Source organism: Onychostoma macrolepis, chromosome 21 (assembly GCF_012432095.1).
Source record: "Onychostoma macrolepis isolate SWU-2019 chromosome 21, ASM1243209v1, whole genome shotgun sequence".
Taxonomy (NCBI): Eukaryota; Metazoa; Chordata; class Actinopteri; order Cypriniformes; family Cyprinidae; genus Onychostoma; species Onychostoma macrolepis.
In genome coordinates this window covers 10,601,563-10,611,758 of record NC_081175.1, presented here as the reverse complement: position 1 = coordinate 10,611,758, position 10,196 = coordinate 10,601,563, and the positions used below count along the sequence as shown (strand labels likewise).

The window sequence follows — 10,196 nt, the reverse complement described above, 5'->3', positions numbered from 1 at the left end:
TTAATCTCTCTATGCGTGTTGGTTTAATTTTATTTTGTCCGTTATTCGCTTTCGCAGAAACAAATCAGACATTCGCAATAATCAAGTAGCAACAGTGGTGAGTTCAATAAAAATAGAATACTCCCCAAACATTCCTATAATTTACGTCTTGGCCAGCTGGCAAACAGGGACACTCGCGAACAATGAAATGAAAGCTTGACAGAATTGATTCATTTTCTCATAAAGTGTTACTGCGAGCACATTGTTTCCTGAAACTCTAATTCTCTAAACCTGTACCCAGCTCTCTGCTCCAGGGCTGGATCTGTAGGGAAGCCGGCCTTCAGCCTCAATCCGTACTCCTGCGGTGAGCTGACTGTGGTGATGTGACAATGGACCAACAGCACTAATGATCTGGGCCACAGTAATTTTCAGTGCCAAATAAGCAGAAATAATTTAGAGTGGGTGAATGCTCATGATGTGAACACCCAGCATCTGTCTGTTATCAGTCAGGGGACACTGGCATGGTTGTTAGCAATAGATAGGAGCTTGTAGCCTTTTGACTGCAGCGGATAAATTTGGAAATATAAAGCTGATAATATATTTGGTGCTTAGAATAGAAATCCAGACTTTAGTGTAATTGGTTTTATTCACTCATTAAATCCCCAGCATCATTATTTACGTTACATTTCCCTCTCACACTGCAAAAATAATGTTCTTAATCAGTGTTTTTGTCTTTTATTTTTCCAGTAAATATGTCTGAACATAGTTAAAAAATAAGATTTAGTGAGGTTTGTGCTTAATTCAAGATATAAACACAATTCGGGATATTGTCTGAAGCTGTTTAACACTGTATTAATTAAAGTAAACTATTTAAAGTAACAAAATCTATTTGAAAACTACTTAAGACCTGCTGTTGCACTGAATATATATTGAATTAAGTTTATATATTTATCTCGTATTAATTGTAACAATAATTAATAATTGTTACAAATGAATGAGGTTTATGCATAATTTAAGATATAAACATTATTGATTATTATATTATTGAAAACATTATTGATAGATTATCTGAAGCTAAAAAAGTAAAAAAAATCAGTAAAAAACTGATGTTGTTTTAAGGACCTTTACTGCATAAGATATTTAGTTACTTAAATATTTTAAATATTTTTATTTGAATACAAGAAAAAAAAAATAAGATTAAGAAAATGATCTTTTTCAATGCACTTAAAATGTGCAATAAATGTTACTTTTGAATATTATGATACCGTGTTTGTGATTTTGGTATAGCACTTTATTTTACAGTCCTGTTCCACATACCATGTATACTTTTTAATAATACAATAACTAGGTAATAACTACGTAATAACCCTTAACCCATGCAGCTACCTTATATTACCCAGTGCTTTCTTGGATAAGTATGTGCACTTTATGTACTGTAAAATAAAGTGCGACTGTGATTTTTTAAATTGAATTTAGTTTTACAAATTTAATTGATGATTTACAAGTCACTACAACTGTATACTGTATGAACCTGCTAATATGAATCACATACACAATTCACTGTGATATCCAGTTGTGCATTTATTTAACAAACATTACCAGACAAATTCAAGAAGCTACACATGATTATTGTTTTCTTCTATGCTAACTAAGTAAAGCTGAGTCACAATTTTATAAACGGAGACACTGAATCATCCTCTTATTATTACCCATAATTCCAGTTGATCTGTCTAAATCTCAGCCCCGAAGTTTGAATCCAGCAATCATTTGAACTCCTCCGATGAGGCACTCAGCTCTGAGGTCTCCTATAAAATATACAACACATTAGACACAATGTAATCGGGGACATCAAACACAAACATGAAGCATATAATAAAGCAGCTCTGACAGCACAAGCAGCACTGACTGGTCTTTGGTCCAATCTTTGATCTAATTTCTTTCAAAGTCAAGCTCTAAAGCGGCCCATAATCCATCATTTCATGTTTACCTCTAGTTGTTCGGTTTCTGGTTTAGCCGGAAGAGATTTTTGTGGTGTATGAAAGGCCTGTGGCAGGAGGGCAGAAACGAAAGACTTCAGAAAGCAGTAAGAGGATTTCTGAACACATGCACGTTTACTCAGCTACCTAAATGAGGACATGCACTCTCCAAAAATGTGCAAAAATATGACTTTTTTGCTTGCGATTGAGGAAGACCTCAGTACATCTTTACACCTTATCTACCCCTAGAGGGTGCATATTAGCACATAGAGATTACTATTAAAGATATGATTTGCATTAATAAAGTTTTCATTTGCTCTTGTGAGTTGACCCCGTGACAAGTTAAAGGTATAATTTTGCTCAGTGACAGACCAATTATTTTACAAAAAATTACTTATAAAGACAACAGACCTACACAAAAGGAAAACGTTTTAAAAATGTATTATTATTATTATTAAAAATAACAGCCATGTTTTTATTAACTTTTTATTCATTTATTTATTTATTGGTTAGTTAGATTGAAGAAGGGAAAACATTATTTAGGAATGATTTTTACAAAAGAGGATGTCACTATGCACTCAAAGAAAGGCAGATATTTTTTCTATTCCAAAAAAAAGAGAAAATTAATTAATTAATTAATTAATTAATACTTGTACTAGTAGTAATATTTATTATTATTATTATTATTAAAACAACATTCATGTTTTTAATAATAATAATAATAATATGTTTGTTTATTTATTTATTTATTCGTTCGTTCGTTCATTCATTCATTGGATGGAAGAGGGGAAAACATTATTTATGAATGATTTTTACAAAAGAGGATGTCACTATGCACTCAAAGAAAGGCAGATATTTTGTCTATTCCAAAAAAAGAAAAATACATAATTAATTAATTAATTAATAATTAATACTAAAAATTTATTTTAATTAATAATTAGTACTAGTAGTAATAGTAGTAATATTTATTATTATTATTATTCAAAACATTCGTGTTTTTAATAATAATAATATTATTATGTTTATTTATTTATTTATTCGTTCGTTCGTTCGTTCATTCGTTCATTGGATGGAAGAGGGGAAACATTATTTCTGAATGATTTTTACAAAAGAGGATGTCACTATGCACTCAAAGAAAGCTAGAGATATTTTGTCTATTACAGAAAAGAAAAATAAATAAATAAATACTTGTACTACTAGTAGTAGTAATATTTATTATTATTATTGTTGTTGTTGTTGTTGTTGTTGTTGTTATATTTTTTTAGCAATAGAAATCATTTTTACAAATTCCTAAGTCACTATGCATTCAAAGAAAGGCAGAGATGCTTTGTCCCTGAATAAATACACACACACACACACACACACACACACATTGAGAGATTATTCGACCACATCACTAGATGGTGCTGGACAGCTGCTGAAATCTTTAGTAGAGTGACACACTGCTTGTACATTAAACAGTTTTTATTGTGGGTAGTACTGTGAAAACAGCTAGTAAAACAGTTAGTAAAGAACTTTAAAAAACTTTAAAATTAGAAGCTGAAAATTGACATGCAGTCCCCTGCCAATTTAATCATCATCTCCTTTGATGCACCAATGCCACACTGTCATCTACAGCATATGCACAAAAGTCGCATTGAAGATGAGGTTCACTTAAATTGAAATGTGTGTGACATTAGCATTCTGTAGAGCCATTACCTTTTTGGCTTGCTGTACCTCCTCTGTGGACTTGGATCTATTTTTTACTGTCTGTTTTTGCGGGGAGATGGTGGACACCTTGGGGGAATGAAAATAAAATGGGTTAAGGCCAGAAAATCTTCTGCTTGCACAAATGGAACATCTGTGTTTTCTATAAGGACAGCTTCCTCCGTATTCTGTGATGCTCTCAGCATTTGGCTCAGTCTCCACTCACTTTGTTCTCGGTCCTTTCCATGTCTCGACTTTAGAAGGGAAATCAGCTGTGTCACTAGATAATGTAGTCAACGCTATTGGCTATCTGAAAATATGAAAGAGATATAGAGAACAACAACATTAGTCATGATAATACTTCACAAAGAACAGTCTTCTGAATGTGAATCTCTGAATGTCACTCTTTTGTTTGATAGGATGATAACTGTAATTGGTCCACAGAGATTATGGGTCTCCTTTAGAAGCCTGGCTCATTTTCACAACTTTTTGTACCAAGTCTCTGTGGAATATTTGTCACCGAACAAACCGATTCCAAATTGCTTCTGGCGGGAATCCCATGACAAGGTACTGTAGGCGTAGCTGAGAATGAGACATTTGTGAGGGAAAGAGGCACCCTTAAAAGCACACGTCAAAAGAAGCCTGAATTTGAATATCCCAAACCAACAATATTTTACATTTTCTAAAAGTGCTGTCATGTTGTTTTAGATGTTTGAATGGTGCCTACATCAATTTTTTTATTTATTTATGTATTTGTTCATCTTTGTGACCCAGATGCTGTTCGGTATTATTACAGGTTATTCACTAAATGTTAAATCACTCATTTTATTATTCTGGTAAAGTTTTTAAGAAACCATTGCTCCGTTTAATTTATGATTTGTGCTATACGATCCAAAATTTGGAACAGAACAGTGAAGTGAATGCTCACTGTATCTCTGAACAAAGGACTCGCTTTACCAAAAAAATCAAGCTTTTGAAGCAGAAATAAGCTTGTGACTGGCTTAGGTATTTTTCTTTCTGCACACATCATATCTGAAACTGCTTGTGTAGAAATATTGATGTTTGCTAATGCATTTATGAATGCCATCTCAGCTTCAAATAAATAATCTCTGGGCTCGTTCTGTTTATATGAGATGATTTGAACCTCCTTTGTTATTGACGGCTCAGAACCTTGACTGCATAAATGCCTTTAATAATCTCAGGCTTTGGCAAGCTAAGCCTAGGCTGACTGCATCTATTTGCTCTGTGCTTAGTCTTTCCTTTCACTGATATGACTCATCAACACCTTTCAAACCTCTTCAGCTGCAAACACAGCTCATATAAGCTCATATATTGACCAATGCATAGGCAGAGCTTTGAATCAAAGCAGTGGAGGTACAACATAATATGATAAATCCAAGGCATGTTAATAGATACAACAATGTTAATGTAATTGGTTTTGGTGGACTAGATACAAACACAAACACTGCTACAAGTATGGACTTGCAAATGGTAATAGAGACAGAGATGTGTGAGCATGTAAGATATACTGCTGCATACATAAATCCCATAGCAGTTCCAGACAGGTGGAGCTGGGGGAGGTGGAGGCTTTCAGAGAAAGTTGTGCAATTGGTTGCAGAATCAGCAGCTTCAGCCATGTAGTAAATGACTTGATTGTTACAGTAGCATATTACATTTAAAGGACCTATCAGTCTGCGGTGAATAATCTAATTCAATTCAATGTTCAAGCAGTATGATAAAATACAGTACAAAAATTATTTTATTATATATAAAAAAAAAATTATTAACTACTTAATAGTTACTTATTTATTTGGTAAATTATTAATTAATATTATACTACAACTGAATTATAAAACATTTATAATAATTAATCATTTATAACAATTTAACACTGTTGGGTTGTTTTTCATGTCTGCAGGTTGAAGCGCCCCAATAACTTGATATTTAGCAACTGGAATGTAAATTTTACCAGGGGTACCCATCCAAAAAATGTGTATTTTTCCCCACGGAACACGTTTTTTCCTGTGGACCCCCCTCGAAATGCGATTCTGCTAGTTTTGAGTAGCAATTGGGCTGGTTTTGTTGTGAAAACCTGGCAACCCTGAACGCAGGACACTTGAAATGTCACATCAACTAGAAGAAGACCACCAGCTAAGGCGAGTCTGACCTCAAATATGAGATTGGTGCAAATGTCAGCACCCAGAAGACAGCATCAAACCATCTGCCCTGTTGCACGCATGTGTATTTGCTGGCAGGGGAGAGACTACAAAATAGAGATAGAGATCTAGATAGATAAATAGAGAGGGCTAGAGTGTTTTAAAATGAGATGCAAATATCAAGCGAGAGAAAATAGAAAAATAGAGAAAATTGCCTCCGTTTTCCTCCAGCATCTCAGTTCAGTATTTTGTGTATATGTCCTTAAAACAGAATCCTTAATCAGTATCCAATAGTTACTCTAAACAAGAGCATGGCACGGAAGCAGCTATCAAAATTTCAACCAGGACTGAGGCCAATTAGGACTCAGCTCTTCCGACTGCATCACCAGACGGTATTACCATGGCAACAAGCCGGTACCAGGAGCCTGACAGATGAAGGAATGAATGTGATGGGCGGTGTCCCTCCAGGGTGGGTTTAGATTACAGGGACCCCTGTCTCAAAATGCGATTTTTCATCTTTCAAAACAGAGCCAGGTAAAATTTGTGCCTGTGCAGAGTGTTCTGTAGAATGGTTACAACAATGCAGTTTGAGATTATTCAAATTAGTAATGGAAAATGATTAGCTTGACTCATTTAAGTTGTCTGACCTCACCTTTTGATTACGCTGAATGAACAATTAACTGGCAGATGAGTCAAGACAATTATGTTCCATAAACCAAGCCAACTAAATCTAATGATTCATCTCAGATCAGTTTTGAACATGTTGTGAACAGAAAGTATCTATTAAAATGGGAAAAGCAAGAAGGATCATCCTCTCAAGCTAATACGTCATAGGAAAGTTTTATGAGTCATTATGAGAAATTTACCCCAAATTTTATCACTTTAGGTTTAGAGTTTCCATTTGATATTTTAAATCAATCGTAGAACTGTGGGACAGCACTATACACATACACACTTTTTTTTGGACCTCATAATGTTTATTAAAAATGTCATTACTAGACCTTCTAGTACAACCAACAGACCCTCTCTGGTGTATGCATGCAGAAGTGTCTGATATAACAACAGCACCAAAACACTTCTGTGCATAGCTTTTTGACCACATAACTACATATTAGCCAAGGTTAGATTGACAGTTTAACATTGAATAGCATCTCACATACTTTACATACATTTCATACTTGAGAAAGAATGACACCTAGTACATTTTAACAAGCTCATTTACATAATATATTTAATAATATACACATTGTGATTAATTTGGCTATTTGAATGAACTCTGTGGGAAGTGGAGTGCAGCTGTGGTGTGTCTGGGTCTAGCTACAATGTAGGGGCCAATTGGATAAAAGGATAGTAAAACTTGAAATCACCTACATTGTGGTGACTGGACAATGGTCCCCAAGATGGAAAACAACTAAATAACAGGCAAAATAACATCTTAATGAAACTGAAGAAGGTTATGTGTAGGGTTAGGGGATATGGCATATCATTAGCTCAGTATTAAAAACAACAAAAGCCGATGGAAAGTCCCCAATGTGAAAGAAAAACAACTGTGTGTGTGTGTGTGTTTGTGTGTGTGTGTGGGGGGGGGGGGGGTATTTGTGGTTTACGGGGACACAAATTTGTTTAATGACATTGTTATGACAGAGGTATTTCAATTTGAAGGTGGTTTATGAGGACACTTCCTGTGTCCCCGTAATTCAAAAGGCTTTAAAAACATACTAAATGTTGTTGTTTTTTTTGGAAAATCTAAAAATGCACAAAGTTTCCTGTAAGGTGTAGGTTTAGGTGTAGAGTTGGTGTAGGGCGATAGAAAATACAGATTGTACGATATAAAAATCATTACGCCTATGGAGAGTCCCCATAAACCACAAATACCAACATGTGTGTGTGTGTGTGTGTGGCAGACACAGACACAGACACACACACACACACACACAGGGTTAAGATGATATCAACACCCTAGACTAAAAAAATAAAATAAAATAAAAATAAATAAATAAATATTTTTTAAAAATCTGGTGAATAAACTGTAATTAGCATAAAAACTAAAATAATAGAAACATTACATATTGGAGTTTGTTAAAGTGGTCTTACCTTGAAAACCCCTGTTGTTATTTCAGTGTACACTCATTGAGGACAGAAACGCAGTTGTGCAGCACTGTTCTGCTTAAACAACACAAAATAGACCTTTAAAAAAACGAGTTAGAACAGTAGCAATCGTATCCTCACAAAGACATGCTCAGTGATGTAAAGCAGAATCCTCACCTCACAGATTTCACCTCCTTCCCTTCAGTCTTCTTTCTCTCTCTGCCTTCCCATCCCTTCTCTTCTCTCGTTCTCTCTCTCTCTCTCTCTTTCTTTCTATCTGTGCCTTAGCTTGGGGGCTGGTCATCTGATTGAGTCTGATTACTTCGCTACACGATGTCCGTTCAGAGACCATAAAAATAATGTCCCTGATGAAGACTTTTCTGAGGACAAGGTGCACTAGCGGAAAATGTGTGTGTGTTTGGTTTGTGTATGTGTTATTAAAGCCTAGGGAACCATCAGCATCAAGTTTACTAGCTGAGTACACTCCATGCATTAGCTCCTTCTTTCTCCCTGCCCCTATTTTACCTCTTTCCATTTCTGTCATTCTCTCTCTATTCACCCCAGGGCAGTTGCATGTCTTCAGAAGACACACCATGAGTGAGCGAAACCCAACAAACTTCGAGAGCTCCTCACAGAAGCCCAGACATTATCAATATTTTAAGCCATTAAAATCATCATGAAATTAAAAATGATAGTATTTAATTTAGGTTCATGTGTTATTGTGGATGCAAAATAACGTTTTCATAATCTTTCAACAAAATGTAATCAGTTGAAACAACCTCTGAAATGTTTTTCCTATTTGGATGCTTGGATATTCCACCTGTGACGCACAGGCTAATGTTATCTATTCCATTCTGTCATTTTATACTACTCTTGGCTTTTCTAAAACTAAACTCTGCAGGACAGTGGCCCACCGTTTGGACACAGGTATGGACACTCCAAGACTAAATAAAGAATGACCACTGCCCACCGTACCACTTACAGAGGCTATAAGACTGTTGTTGTTGTTGTATCTCGGAACAGTTAATGTGGTTATATGGTTTAGGAAGTGAGATTATATTCTGCATACCAATGCACAAAACTGCATTATCTGTTAAATTAAATATTGTAAAAGTTATGGTAATAATAGCAGCATATAGCTGCAAACAGCAATTCAGGACCAAGCACCGAAAACACAGCAAACACAACAAATACAGCAAGCATGGAAACTACAGTAAGCACAGCAAGCATGTCACAGGAAACAATCCGAGGGACTGCAATGTGCATCTCAAAGGCAAAAAAAATGCATAAGGTTTTGTATAGAAATGCAAAGCAGGACTGTTATTTTATGCTCAGAACTATCTGAAGCTGCACCAAACAGGAACTGATTTTAGAAGTGTTAAGGATTTGTAGGAGAAGTAGCGAAAAAATAAAATTTCATACTGACTACCTAAAAGTAGTGGACCAGAAAAATGTTGGAAAATGACATGTGAGATATCATTGGAATCAGCATTTAATCAATATGGTACAAAGTTTTCAAAAGTTATAAGCGTTTTTGTTAAAGCCTTATATCTTCTGAATGGTAGTTACCACTGTCTGTAAATGTCTCAGGTACCTTCAGGACATGCTGTCAATGAACCCCACCAAAGCTCATGATTTTCTGACAAACATTTCAAAAGTTTTTGCGCCCTCCCCCCATGACGTTTTAACAAAAAGTAATATCAAAATTCTGTTCAGTGTGGCTCAGATTGGATCAAACTTGAAGTGTGAAAAATGGAATACAGCACATTTTAAAATGGCATGTAATATTAAATTTGATCATCTTGAGGAGAGTAATAAAAACTGAATTACTAGAATAAAGTCTTCAAAAGTTATAACCATTGGAAAATTGAATTTTTTAACTGGTAGTGGCACTATAAAGTATGTCCTAGAGACCCCAAAGTTGGTCATGTTACTCTTCATTACAACCACTATAATTGTGCCATTTTTCATAATTTTTCTATGTGCCTTTCATAGAGTTGCCATTGACTCCAATTCAGGAGGAATAATAAGACAACTAACCGAAACTTACATCACCTTCGGTGCTTGGCCCCTAATTACAGAACCACTGGTACATTAGACACACTCAAAGGTGAACTTGAGCCTCCTTAACTCCAGTCATTCTTGTATGGAACCACAGTATGGAACCCTACTTTTCATGATCCAATCAAGGAAAAAAATCACATCAGAAAAAAATCAAGTCCTGTCCTTTTTTTTAAAAAATATCCTGTTTCACCCAGAAATGTTACATTAAGGAAACTGTTTAAGCCAATAAAGACCTAAAATATGAATG

The 10,196-nt window shown here is 35.1% G+C and overlaps 1 long non-coding RNA gene across 1 annotated transcript; it reads right to left on the bottom strand.

Annotated features, from left to right (window-relative positions):
- Positions 1 to 1,445: 1,445 nt before the first annotated feature.
- On the bottom strand, positions 1,446 to 8,147 carry LOC131529425 (uncharacterized). Its single transcript, XR_009268085.1, has 6 exons — positions 8,063 to 8,147; positions 7,892 to 7,960; positions 3,868 to 3,951; positions 3,654 to 3,731; positions 1,967 to 2,023; positions 1,446 to 1,784 (listed from the first exon to the last, which is right to left on the bottom strand). It is a non-coding gene; the product is annotated as an uncharacterized LOC131529425 (long non-coding RNA).
- Positions 8,148 to 10,196: the final 2,049 nt, after the last annotated feature.